The 14884-nt window shown below is 46.5% G+C and overlaps 1 non-coding gene across 1 annotated transcript; it reads left to right on the forward strand.

Moving 5' to 3' along the window:
* The first annotated feature begins 1556 nt into the window (after positions 1-1556).
* Positions 1557-1639, forward strand: TRNAL-UAA (transfer RNA leucine (anticodon UAA)). Its single transcript has one exon. It is a non-coding gene; the product is annotated as a tRNA-Leu (tRNA).
* The last annotated feature ends 13245 nt before the right edge of the window (positions 1640-14884 follow it).

Below are 14884 nucleotides of genomic sequence, written 5' to 3' on the forward strand. Positions count from 1 at the left end.
TACTACTGTGCTACGTGGGATCATAATCTACCAGTTTACATCTTGTTGGACAGTTATACAATATATGGGCTCATTATTCCTAACATCATTTCATCGTACTGCGGTCTTTTTTAGAGCACCATACAACATTTTTTAATATTAATTACAGTTTAGCAAGAAGTACAAAAATTTCATGTTCCTTTGTCCCTACACTATAATTAAGAGGGGTTTGTGTAAAAGACCAGACACTTGTTAATTCTTTAAACTAAAGATAGTGTCATTTTCTATTGGTTTAGGAGATTTTGAAAAAATCAGGAAAAAGCTTTCTATTTTTTTTCCATGTAAATAGAATTAACACCATGCACTGCATGTTACCAGTGGAACTTTTCTTCTGCTCCTTCTCTTTCTTCAATATTTTAATAAATGATTTTGACAAAACAAAATAATAAAAATGATGACTCTTTGGTGGAAACTGCTTTGTCCTTGTTCTTCTTGCCCCAATTGCCCTCTGACTCTGCTCTTCTAATCTCTGACATCCAAGTTAGATCATTTTCCCTTTACTCATTTTACATAGTTACATAGTTATATAATAGATGAGGTTGAAAAAAGACGTACATCCAGCAAGTTCAACCTATGCTAAATTTAGACAACAGATACTTTATCCTATATCTATACTTACTTATTGATACAGAGGAAGGCAACAAAGAAAACCCAGAGTCATATAATCCAATGATATCTCATAAGGGGAAAAATAAATTCCTTCCGGAGTCCAAGAATTCTAGTGCAGTGTTATAACATTCAATCTATCTAAAAAGACTATCAATATGTGTATTATTGCCTAGACTTTCACATTCAATGTCATACATTATTCATTGGATGTCAACCATGGCCTTGAAAAATATCCCAACTTTATAAGATAACTCACCGTGAAATGCTCCATGAAGGAAAACTATCTATAATAATCAAGAAGATTAAAAGATGGGTTAGGAGGCGCAAATTGTAATAAATGTATAATGCACTTCCCCTGACTGAGTAGAAGAAAGCTAGACATTTTGACTCCATTTATGATATGGGATCACTCTTTTACAAAAAGTAAATATGTAACCCTGTTCAGCATAATCTTGCTGCAAAAAACCTCTAGCATTTCCAGGAAATGGTGAAAATGCTGCAGAAAGCACAGTCACTTAGATATGTTGTTCTCATTCTTCATATATGACTTTTAAGGGCATACTGTACATTGCTGAAGTCCATTTTATCCAGATGACAAAATCTCTATGTCACCACCAGGATGGCCGAGTGGCTAAGGTATTGGACTTAAGATCCAATGGACATATGTCTGCGTGGGATTAACAATATTGAATTCCTAATTCCTGGACATGTTTATATTGTTGATACTTTTGCCATAGTCCACATATTGATAGTTCATATTTGTCATCATTCATCTGTGAGTGTTACCCATATCCGCTCAAGAGCTTTGCCCTTGTTCTTCTTGCCCTAATTGCACTATGACTCTGCTCTTCTAATCTCTGACATTGCTGAAGTCCATTTTATCCAGATGACAAAATCTATATGTCACCACCAGGATGGCCGAGTGGTTAAGGCGTTGGACTTAAGATCCAATGGACATATGTCTGCGTGGGTTCAAACCCCACTCCTGGTATTCCTTTGTTTTGTCAATTAACAATATTGAATACCTCTTTCCTTGACATGTTTATTTTGGTGATACTTTTGCCACAGTCCACATATTGATAGTTCATATTTGTCATCATTCAAAAGTGAGTGTTACCCATATCCGCTGAAGAGCCATCTGTTTGACAGAATGTGGTGGTATCAGCTATGTAGTCATGGCCGAGTGGTTAAGGTGATAGATTTGAAATTCATTAGGGTTTCCCCGTGCAAGTTCCAATCCTGCTAACTTCATTGTCCTTTTTCAGTGGTAAAGTGTTATTAAAAACTTCACTGCAGCTGGACTTCCGGTGACGTCAGCCGGCATGGTTGCTTGAGGGAAGAGCTCCCGAGACTCCCTGCCTAAAAGCAACTAGAACAAGCAAAAAAAAAAAAAAATACCTTTTCGGGGACCCGACAGGGTAAACGCTTAGAGATGGCAAATAAACTAAAAAGAGCAGTGAATCAGGACATTGCTAAGTTCTGTGCGAGCATATAGAAACCGACGGGCCGAGGAACTGAAACCCTGAAACCCTGAACTCCCAAGATGAACTCCCAAGATGGCGCAGAAGAAAATTCTCAGGGGACTGATATGAACCCATGCGGGGCTGCGGGAGACAGAAGAGACAGTAGAGGTTTCAAAAGCCTATTTGGAACAACTATTTGAACAATTTTCAATAAAAATGAGGCACAACTTTCAAGAAGACCTACAAATGGCTATAACTGAGGTTAAAGCAGAAATAAAGGAATTGGCAGGGCGCACAGACAAGGTTGAAACCAGTCTGGAGGAGGTGATTTACTCCCAAACCACTGCGGAGGACGAGATATGCCGCCTGGGATATGAAATCAATTCCCTGAAGGAATCCATTGAGGATCACGAAAACAGAGATCACCGCCAAACATCCGGATCCGCAACATCCCTGAAGAAATTAAAACGGAGAATCTCGAAACTTACCTGGAAGAATTGTTCCTGTCCCTGATCCCAGAGCTTGCCACCCGGGACTTAGAGATAGATCGCGCTCATAGAGCACTAGGTCCCTGCTCGGTGGATCCTAGAAGGAGAAGAGATGTCATCATACGGATGCACTCTTACTCCATAAAAGAAAAACTGATGTCAGTGTGCAGAGAGAGAGGGGAAATCAATTTCCACAATGAAGCCCTTCAAGTGTATAACGATCTCTCCAGAGCCACCATACAACGAAGACGCGACATGAAGCCCCTAATAAAAATATTAAACATCCAAAAAATCCGATACAGGTGGGGATTCCCGTTCAAATTGATCGTACAGCAGAACGGCAAGATTAGGTCAATCTCAAGACCAGAAGACGCCCCTGCCTTTCTAAAATCACTTGGTCTGCCGGGGCTGGAAATCCAGGAAGAGGAGGAGGAGCCGAGTTCCCGCCACCCTGCGCTCCCGCATAGAGCTTCTGAGAGGATCGCCTCTCAGAGAGTCCCCAGAACCACGGAGTCTTAACAGGCAGGAACCAGAATAAGAACACCACCGCCCCTGGAGCTGCTTTGCCTCATCTATTACCTCCAGCCCCTGGAGTCCTGATAAAGAATAAGACGCCACCACCATAGCCTTGGGCCGCCCGGAATTGAGAGCCACATGAGAGCACCCTTAACACCTCTCTATCTGGTCCCCATCCGGCTGGAGGGGAAGGGTTGCTCTTGCTTGGCTTGCTCCTGGCCTGCCCCCTCCTACCGTGGACTCCCCTGGTGTCCGTCCTGCCTTGCCCCTCTACTACCGGTCACATGGATGCTTCTCTGGATGGACGGTCGCCCCCCCCCCCCTTGGTGGCCCTCCCCCCACTCCCCCTTGTCCGGTTCAAGTCGCGATCACCGCATATCCCTTGCTGTCCCTCCCCTGCTCCTGTCCCCCCACCCCCATTCCTGACCCATCCGCTCCTGCCTCCTCCGCTAATACCCTGTCCCTACCTTGTCCTCTGGGGCCTAGCTTCTCTCCCCGATATTAGGGAGTGTCTTCCGGAGAGTGTTGAGCTGGCACCTACCGGTCGGTGCCCCCGGTGGGGCAGGTTGGTCTCCCTGGAGGATCTGTCTACGCTCTATGCTCCCGAGGAGGAGGGGGTTGGAAGGGCTCTCCTAACGAATCTCGAGACATTTGGGGTGCCCCGAGAAGGAGTAACCCCAAATCTGCAAGGAGGGGGAGATATTCGGGCACCTGAGGGGAGGACACCTATCCTGAATCTCAACTGTCAGGTCTGTTTCTTTTCATACCTGGCCAGAAAATACCTTCAATGGCCTTTGGTTTTTTTCCCTGGGGCTTGTGCCCGAAACTGGCCTCCCTCCCCCCCCTCGTTCTCACTCATTACCTTTCCCCCATGCCGAGATCATGGACCGTCTCTGGACCATAAAAATCTCCCAGCAGAGGCTGAGGTTTCCAAGGGGATCCCTCTGGGGGGGGTAAATATAGGTTATGGGAATATTGAATTGAACCTCCTGTTTGTACATAGTTTTCACTGTTGATGTTTCTAAGGTTTTTAATTTATCTGCTCAGTAGCTTCCTCCCCCCCTTCCTTCCCCCCCTCCCCCTTCCTTTCAACCCCCTTCCCCCCCTCCCCCTTCCCCCCCTCCCCTGCTTCCTTCCCACCTCCCCCATCCCCCTTCCTTCCCCCCCCTCCTCCCATCCCCCCTCCCCCACTTCCTCCCCCACTCCTCCTTCCTTTCACCCACTCCCCCCTTCCTTCCCCCTCCCCCCTTCCTTCTCCCCCTCCCCCCTTCCCCAGTCTTCCTTTTCCCCCTCCCCCTTCCTTTCCCACCTCCCCCCACCCTTCCTATCACCCCCCTTCCTTTCCCTCTCCCCCTTCCTTCCCCCTCCCCCTTCCTTCCCCCCTCCCCCACTTCCTTCCCCCCCACCCCCCTTACCCCCTTCCCCACCTTTTCTTTCCCCCTTCCCCCCCTTCCCCCTTTCTTTCCCACTTCCCCCCACCCTTCCTTTCCATCCTCCCCCTTCCTTTCCCCCCTCCCCCTTCATTTCCCCTTCCTTCCCCCCTCCTCCCCGTTCCTTCCCCCCCTCCCACCCATCCTTCCCCCCCTCCCCCCTCCCCCTTCCTTCACCCCCTTCCTTCCCACCTCCTCCCCTTCTTTCCCCCCTTCCTTTCCCCCCTCCCCCCTTCCTTCCCCCCTTCCTTCCCCCCCTTACCTTCCCCCCTCTCCCCTCCCTCCTCCCCCTTTCCTTCCCCCCATCCCCCCCTTACTTCTCCTTTCCTTCCCCTCACTTTCCTTCCCCCCTCCGCCCCCTTCCTTTCCCTCCTCCCCCCTTCTTCCCCCCCTCCCCCTTCCTTCCCCCCTCCCCCTTCCTTCCCCCCTCCCCCTTCCTTCCCTCCCTCCCCCTTCCTTCCTCCCCTACCCCACCCTTCCTTCCCCCCTCCCCCTTTCTTCCCCCCTCCCCCCTTCCTTTCCCCCTGCCCCCCTTTCCTTCCCCCCTCCCCCCTTTCCTTCCCCCCTCCCCCCTTCCTTCCCCCTCTCTCCCCCTTCCTTTCCCCCCTCTCTCCCTTCCATCCCCCTCCTCTCCCCCTTCCTTCCCCCCTTCCTCCCTCCCAACGAGGACAGTCGTTTTTATTAAGATCCCTCCGGAGGGGATAGTTGAGGGGAGGGAATGATGTACACAGAAGCTGCGGGAATGTGTTTAAAATGGAAGAAAACTGTTTACTTGTATATAACCTCCTCTGCTGACATAGCTAAAGTATTAAGTGTATCTGCTGAAGACTGAGATAAAGGAAAACGGGTTTCTCCTCCCCCTCCCCCCAATCCCTTTTCCACCCCCCTCCATCCTTTCCCACACCCCCCTCCATCCCTTTCTCACATGGGCAATAGGCCAAAACACCTCCTCACTAGAGTGACGGAGGATACCAACACTGGGTTTGTAAGGAACCCATTTTCATTCTGCTCCCCATCTCTCCCCTCCCCCCACTTGCTCCCAGCCTCCACCCCCCTCCCCTCCCCCCCAGGCATCCATATCTACCAATAGCGGGACTCTAAAAACAAGGAATGGAAACCACAGCATAAAAAGAGAACTACGACAATCGAGCCTCCACCCTGGGAAAGTAGATAAGCCCATACGTGCTCACAAACATAGTGTGACAGAAACCAGGGGATGGTAATAAATTCCGTATATAGGGCTCCCAGGATACTAGACAGTTGCTATCCTGTTTGGCCTGGGAGTGCAGCCTTATAATACATACACTCCATCCCACAGTTTGGCAAGCGCTGGAACTGAGGGATGAGAGATCCAGACCAGAGTTTGTCTGCTGCCTGATTTCTGTCACCTGTCATGCTAATTAGGAATCAGGTATGAAAGACTGATTTCCTGTTTGCTCTGGTCTCCCCACAAGAGCCAGGAGGCTGGAAGGCTGCTGAACTACAGAGGGGAGAAGCCTCTTCCCCAAACAGGTTCAATCTTTCTGTTCATTTGTGTAAGACTGCAAAAGTACCATGTTTTGATGTTGGAAGTGGAAAAGCCACTTCCAACCCTGAGTCAGGGATATCTAAGTTAAGTTATCGCTCAGGTGAGCAGCTTTTGTTTTGATCTGTTTTCTGTTGTATGCACTGTGGCAGTCTCAGTGCCGGGGACTGAATAAACCAGGCATAGCCTGTTTAAAGGAACAGTACGTGACGCCTCATCATTTAACCTACCCTAAAAGACCGTGTTCTAAACAGTCCCGGACAAACGACGGAGCCCCGGAGTAAGCCGTTTGTCACATATGGTGGAGAATGCGGGCAGAGCACTAGGGGGTCTGCGGGTTGAAGAACTTTGAAAAAAAAAAAAAAAAGGTTTTTTCATCCTCTGCAAACAAGATGGAAGACGTGGTGGGTGCGCTGGTACGCAATGTCGCTGCCCAGAAAGACGCGAATGAAACCCAGCAACAGCTGTTAATAGCCCAGCAAGAAACTAATGCAAACCAGCAGCAGACGAATGCAGCCCATCAACAGCTGCTAATAGCCCAGCAAGAGATTAATGCCAACCAGCAACAGGCGAATGCCAACCAGCAACAGGCGAATGCAAACCAGCAACAGACGAATGAAGCCCTGCAAAACGCGAATGCAAACCAGCAAGAGACAAACCGCTTGCTGAGAGAGGAGCAACAGCGGTTCGCTCAGGGCTTACAGCAGGAACTCGAGATCCTGAGGGGGACTATCAGTAACCTTCCACTGGCAGCGGCAGCCCCAGTTCCGAAAATGACCAGGGCAAGCCACTACCTTCAGAAGATGGGACCCTCGGATGATGTGGAAGCCTATCTTCTCACGTTTGAACGCACGGCACAGAGAGAGGGATGGCCAGAAGCTGAGTGGGCTGGTCTAATCGCACCCTTCCTAAGCGGCGAACCCCAGAAGGCTTACTTTGATCTAGAGCCAGCCGAAGCTAACGTCTATGCAAAATTGAAGTTCGAGATCCTCGCCCGCCTCGGCGTAACCACGGCTGTTCGCGCCCAAAGGTTTCACGCATGGTCCTTCACGATGGATAAAGCCACCCGAAGCCAGATGTATGACCTCATCCACCTCACCCGGAAGTGGCTACAACCCGAGATCAACTCAGCCAGCCACATCGTGGAACGGTTGGTCATGGACCAGTTCTTGAGGAAACTTCCCTCTGCCTTACGCCGTTGGGTCAGTCGGAGTGACCCCCACAATGCAGATGAGCTTGTGGCCCTCGTAGAAAGGTACAATGCAGCAGAAGAGCACCCGCAACCCACAGTCGTGGAGCAACCCCACTACCCGAGGTTCCAGGACTCTTCCAGAGACGGTAAAAGGGTACCGGGGTTAAGGGGCGCTGAAGAGCGGCGACCACCTTCACGCAGCACCAGCAACAGTGATTCGCACACTAAGGGCAATAGCCAACATGGGGAGCCGGGAAAAGGCTCTAAGTGGGACACAGACTATGTACCTAAATGTGTAAATTGTCATGAGAGGGGCCACACAGCAAAAATCTGCCCACTAAATTATGAGCCCATGCAATGCAACAGCGTGGAACCTTATTCGCTGTTGTCCCAATGTATGGGCCCTAGCCCAGAGGACCCCTTGAATAACCATCTGTGGGCATTTGTAAAGGTTAATGGTAAGAGGGTTCGGGCACTTCTTGACTCTGGGAGCATGGTCACACTAGTGTCCGAATACCTCTTGCCCATTAAGAAGAAACAGGGAAACAGTTCACAAAGAGTGGCAATTTGTTGTATACATGGGGATAATCATGAATATTCCACTGTTGATGTTTTTTTTGAAACAGAGTTTGGTTCTTTAGATTTCAAGGTGGGTATTGTACCCAAACTGGCACATGATGTGTTAATAGGGACCGACTTTCCCCATTTTCTAAAAATGTGGTCCCCCGCTCAGAATAGCGCCCAGATTTCAATAGCGGACCATAACGAAGTATTAGAAGAAACAAATCCTTTCCCTTTTTCAGAAATGGAGGTTGACGAGGGCCCAAATAAGAAGGGGGAAAAGGAGGAGTGCTGTAAAATTCCCTTCCCCATCACTACTTTGGTAGGGAATACCCCAAATCAAGATGTTGAGCAGACACTTACCACCCCAGAACCGGATAAGACCCTCGCTGACCTAGAGGTCAGTCCTGGGAGTTTTAAGAAGGCCCAGTGGGAGGACCCCACATTAGCGGTAGCAAGGGGAAATATACGGGACCAGAATAGTACTCCTGGCCAACCAGATAGGTCACTTGCTTACCCCTACTTCGAGGTAGAGAACGACCTAGTATATCGGGTTGATAAAAGGAAATCAGTCTATCATCCACAAACAGATGGTTTAGTGGAAAGGTTCAATAAAACCTTAAAGAGCATGTTACGGCGGGCGGTTGATAAAGATGGGAAAAACTGGGATTGTTTGTTACCGTACCTGTTATTTGCCATTAGGGAAGTTCCCCAATCATCCACAGGCTTCTCCCCGTTTGAACTATTGTATGGCCGACACCCAAGGGGCTTACTGGATATAGCCAAAGAGACTTGGGAACACGAGGTTACCCCTTACAGAAGTGTAATAGAGCATGTTGCCCAGATGCAGGACCGCATTGCTGCAGTCCTACCCATAGTGAGGGAACACATGGAGAAAGCTCAAGAAGCACAGAGGAATACATATAATAAGGGTGCTAGGGTCAGAATTTTTTCTCCAGGTGATAGGGTACTAGTTCTGGTTCCCACCGTGGAGAGTAAATTCCTTGCTAAATGGCATGGGCCATATGAGGTCTTGGAAAGAGTGGGAGAAGTAAATTATAAGGTAAGACAGCCAGGTAGGAGGAAACCTGAGCAAATTTACCATATAAACCTACTCAAGCCCTGGAAAGATAGAGAAGTCTTGTTAACCCTAGTACCCCCAGGTCCGTCAGAGAATCAAGAAACTGACCCAGAGGTTAGCATAGCTGAAACACTGTCTGTTCATCAGAAACGAGAGGTTCAGAATTTAGTGAAAAGAAACAAAGAAATCTTCTCTATACGGCCAGGTAGAACTAGCGTAATTGAACATGACCTAGTCTCTGAACCGGGGGTCCGAGTTAACCTTAAACCGTACCGAATCCCAGAGGCCAAAAGAAAGGCTATAAGTTTAGAGGTTAAAAAAATGCTAAAACTAGGTGTAATTGAGGAATCCCAAAGTGGGTGGAACAGCCCTATAGTCTTAGTCCCAAAGCCAGATGGTACAACAAGGTTTTGTAATGACTACCGGAAACTAAACGCGGTGTCAAAATTTGATACTTATCCTATGCCCAGGGTAGATGAACTTGTAGAGAGACTGGGCAAAGCCCGATATCTCACAACCCTAGACCTAACAAAAGGGTACTGGCAGGTTCCCCTCACAGAAAGGGCAAAAGAAAAGACAGCCTTCTCAACCCCAGACGGCCTCTTTCAGTATAAGGTGTTGCCTTTTGGCTTACATGGAGCTCCCGCCACATTCCAAAGAATGATGGATAAAATTTTAAAACCACATGCTCGGTATGCTGCCGCCTACCTGGATGATGTGGTAATCCATAGTGAAGATTGGCAATCCCACCTTCCAAAGGTCCAAGCTGTGCTTGACGCAGTCCGGTCTGCTGGACTAACTGCTAACCCCGCTAAATGCACTATTGGTCTGGAGGAGGCCAAGTATCTGGGATATTCTATTGGCAGAGGTTTACTCAAACCCCAAACACTCAAAGTGGAGGCGATACAAAATTGGCCAAGGCCAGTTACAAAAAAACAAGTAAGGACCTTTTTGGGCTTAATTGGGTACTATAGAAGGTTTATTCCCAATTTTGCAACTAAGGCAACCCCACTAACTGACCTCACAAAAGCAAGAGGACCGCTAATGGTAAAGTGGTCCCCCGAAACCGAACAGGCCTTTAGAAGCCTGAAAGAAGCTCTCTGTGCCCAACCAGTGTTGGTCACACCTGACTTCTCCAAAGAGTTCGTAGTCCAAACCGACGCATCTGAGGTAGGGCTGGGGGCGGTACTCTCCCAGGAGTCTCAAGGTGAGGAGCACCCCATCCTTTATTTAAGTAGGAAACTAAATCCCCAGGAGAAAAATTACTCCATAGTAGAGAAAGAGTGTCTCGCAATAAAGTGGGCTGTAGAGACGCTCAAATACTACCTGTTGGGGAGAAAATTCCGGTTGGTCACAGATCATGCACCCCTTACCTGGATGTGTCAAAACAGGGAAAAGAATGCTAGAGTGACCAGGTGGTTCCTAAGCCTACAACCCTTTAAATTTTCTGTGGAACACAGGTCAGGGCACAAACATGGCAATGCTGACGGGTTGTCAAGGATGCACTCCCTAATATCCATGGTCGCTCATCCCTCGAGGTCTGAGCTGGGGGGGAGGATATGTGACAGAAACCAGGGGATGGTAATAAATTCCGTATATAGGGCTCCCAGGATACTAGACAGTTGCTATCCTGTTTGGCCTGGGAGTGCAGCCTTATAATACATACACTCCATCCCACAGTTTGGCAAGCGCTGGAACTGAGGGATGAGAGATCCAGACCAGAGTTTGTCTGCTGCCTGATTTCTGTCACCTGTCATGCTAATTAGGAATCAGGTATGAAAGACTGATTTCCTGTTTGCTCTGGTCTCCCCACAAGAGCCAGGAGGCTGGAAGGCTGCTGAACTACAGAGGGGAGAAGCCTCTTCCCCAAACAGGTTCAATCTTTCTGTTCATTTGTGTAAGACTGCAAAAGTACCATGTTTTGATGTTGGAAGTGGAAAAGCCACTTCCAACCCTGAGTCAGGGATATCTAAGTTAAGTTATCGCTCAGGTGAGCAGCTTTTGTTTTGATCTGTTTTCTGTTGTATGCACTGTGGCAGTCTCAGTGCCGGGGACTGAATAAACCAGGCATAGCCTGTTTAAAGGAACAGTACGTGACGCCTCATCATTTAACCTACCCTAAAAGACCGTGTTCTAAACAGTCCCGGACAAACGACGGAGCCCCGGAGTAAGCCGTTTGTCACAATAGACATACATGGCTTCCCTAGATTCAATAAAATTAATATCTATGAATGTCAAGGGGCTCAACTCACACAGGAAAAGGAAACTAGCCCTTCAGGAGCTGAAAAAAACCAAGGGGGATATACTTTTCCTCCAAGAAACACACTTTAATTCAAATACCCCCCCAAACTCAATCAAACATCTATATCCCCAAGCATATTATGCTTCCTACTCCGTGAAAAAAAGAGGAGTAGCTATCCTATTCAAACATAATACTCCATTTAAAATGGAAAAAATAGTCAAAAACCCGGGAGGCAGGTTCCTTGTGATTCAGGGTTCCCTCTCAGGATCTCCTGTAACCCTATGTAACATATATGCTCCGAATGACCACCAAACTGAATTTTTGACAGAGGTCCTGGTGTCTTTGGACCCGCTATCACTCTCCTCACTGATTGTAGCAGGAGATTTTAATATGTCAAGTATCCCGGAAGTGGATAAATCAGACCCCTCGGAGTCTGGACACTCCAGAACCACTCTCAAAAAAGTGAAGGAGTTTAAAGAAATAATGCAAAGCTTCTCCCTGTTAGACATATGGAGAGCCCAGCACCCAGGTCAGTGGGACTATACGTTTTTCTCGGCCCCTCATCAGTCCTATTCGAGGATTGACTATTTCTTGGGTACCAAAAATATTCTCCAGGCATCCGCCCAGTCTAACATAGGATCTATATCCTTGTCGGACCATGCCCCTATCGAATTAGCGCTCTCCCTGCCCTTTAGCAAAAACAGTAAATATCCCTGGAAATTAAACGACTCTCTGTTAAATTTGCAAGAAACAGAGAGCGTAATTAAACAAAAACTCAAAGAATATTTTCTACTAAACAAAGGCTCAGTGTCCTCCCCGACAACGCTCTGGGAGTCCTCCCCGACAACGCTCTGGGAGGCACACAAGGCATCAATTAGATGGGACCTTATTTCTATCGCAGCATATATAAAAAAATTAAAAATAAAACAATATAAAGTGGCAGAGGACAATTTGGCCAATATCGAACAAAAGCACAAACAGAACCCCTCAAAAAAACTATATAAATTATTAGAAAGAGCTTGAATGGAGCTCAAAAAAATACAACTAGAAGAGGTAGAGAGAGCGCTAAGGTGGACAAACCAACGGTTCTACGATAGGGGCAATAAGGCTGACAGGCTCCTAGCTAATAAATTAAGAAGTCTGAGAGTTAAATCTCAAATCCCAGGAATCCGTACCAAAACAGGAGCAACAACATACAAAGAAAAAGAAAAAGCGAAAGAATTTTCAAATTTCTATACTAAACTATACAATCTAGATTCTAACCGAGGTGAACGTACAGGGTCTAAGGCAATATCAAAATATCTTAAACAATGCAACCTTCCAAAGCTATCAGAAGCAAATACGCAGACATTAGATAAAAAAATCTCTCAGGAAGAACTTGCAGAAGTAATAAGCCAAACTCAAAACTAATAAAACACCAGGCCAAGACGGCTTTTCCAACCTGTACTACAAAAAGTTCAAAGAGGTGATGTCCCCGTTTATCCTTGAAATGTTCAACACCTTTCTGGAAGGTGGGGAAATCCCAACCTCACTCTCAATGGCCAACCTAGCGATTATTCATAAAGAGGGCAGAGATATTCTTCAATGTGGGAGTTATAGACCCATATCTCTGTTAAACTCAGATTTTAAAATCTTCAGCAAAATTATAGCGAATAGACTTACTCCAATCCTCCCAAAGCTTATACATTTGGACCAAGTGGGCTTTGTCTCAGGCAGACAAGCCTCGGACAACCCCCATAAGGTCATAGATATCATGGACCATGTGCACCGGACCGGATCAAAAGCGATTCTATTAAGTTTAGACGCTGAAAAGGTGTTTGATAGAATAAAGTGGGCATTTTTAGATCAGGCAATGTTAAAATTTGGCTTCTCGGGCCCATTCCTAGAGGGCGTTAGAGCCCTCTACAGGACGCCCACTGCCTATGTTAAACTCCCAGGAGGAGACTCGGATCCCATCAAAATGTAAAATGTTACTAGGCAAGGATGCCCACTGTCCCCTCTCCTCTTCGCATTATCGATCGAACCCCTGGTGGCAATAATCAGAGACGATAAAAATATCCAGGGTATCCAGATAGGAGATACAAACTGCAAGATCTCTATTTGCAGATGATATAATACTATCACTAGCTAACCCACTGATATCTCTTCCAAATTTACAATCTCAACTAGACTATTTTGGCCAGGTCTCAGGATACAAAATAAACAATGACAAGTCTGAAGCACTAAATTTAACACTCCCTGCCCAAGAGGTAAAGCTCTTACAAGCAAACTTTAAATATAAATGGTCCCAAACACACATCAAATATTTAGGAATATACATAACAAATACATACAATTTATTATACCAATATAACTACCCACCTCTATTTGAAAAAATAAAAAAAGATCTTCAGACCTGGACCGACTATCAAATATCCTGGATCGGAAGGATAACAGCAGTTTAACAGGGGAGTTATCCCAGTTCAGGTAATGTACCTCTAATCCAGCAGTGTGGTGGTTAACTGCTGGTAGTCAATTAACAAACACCACTTGCCGGATTAGATGGCTTAGAAAAGCCTGTCTTTTGAGACAAGAAGTGAGACTCCTTGGCTCACACCTGAGCTGAACTTGGAGACAAACAGTCTTGAGCCCTGCCAGAAGAAACAGCAGAGCTGCTTTCAAGACACAGGGGAAAATTCTAAACCTGAATGCTGACACACCCTGAGGAAAAGGGAGCTGAACCAGGGACAGAGAAGATTTTCCCTCCAAACCACAAGGAACAGATAAGGGAAAAAAGTGATGTAAAAAAGCGCTAATGGGAATAAAAATGTACCCTGTTATGGGGGGGAACCCTATTGGTGGAAAGGCAGCCTGGTGAAACTGATAGTACAATCAGATGAACAACATAAATAAAAAAAGATACCGGCGCCTGATCAGTCCAAAATGGATGGAAGTTCAGTGGAAATAGTCCCAATTCCAGGATGTGTTACAGTCACTGAATCTTTGAGTGCTCCATTAGGAATTCATGCAGGGGATGTGGAACATGAAATAAAAGAAGAGAGAAATTAGTGCAACACAGCTAAACAGATTACACAGACAAAAAATGCAAGCTGGCTGCCACAGGGGGACAAGACAGACAGACACAACTAGACAAACAACATTAAAGCAAAGCTAGTAATAAAAGTTAATTTATTATAACTGAAAATAAAAAGTAGGACAGGTTGCTGATACGCCGCTCCAGTGGGTTAAAATCTGAATAACACTCACAGGACGGCAGAAGTAGATTCACATGTGTCAATGTGAGACGAAGTCCACGTGTGGGGAGGTCGCAGGGTTTTTTATTTCTTTTTTTATTTATTTTTTATTTAAGGAACAGATAAGACTTTCATTTATGAGACTTCTTATATCTGCTTAATTCATGCTATATGTTTGGGGCTGGGAGACATGCTTATCTAAGGGAGTTGTGAACTGCATAGTATTTCACTAGAAATACTCCCAAGTGAATAGAAGCTTTGTTTACCCCTTGTTTGGATGGTTTCCTGATGTTAAGGAAACAGGCACAATAAAAGGCTTATTTAATTTCACTATAATCAGTCTCCCTTGCATACCTCTGTGAGCGTCCACCTACAAGCAGTAAAAATTAATATCTTGCCCAGGCTGTTATACTTCTCCAAACTCTCCCGATAAACGTTCCGATCAGGGAGCTCAAAAATATTCAAAATAGAATCTTTCAATTTATCTGGAAGCACAATAGACCGC

Source organism: Ascaphus truei, chromosome 15 (genome assembly GCF_040206685.1).
Source record: "Ascaphus truei isolate aAscTru1 chromosome 15, aAscTru1.hap1, whole genome shotgun sequence".
NCBI lineage: Eukaryota > Metazoa > Chordata > Amphibia > Anura > Ascaphidae > Ascaphus > Ascaphus truei.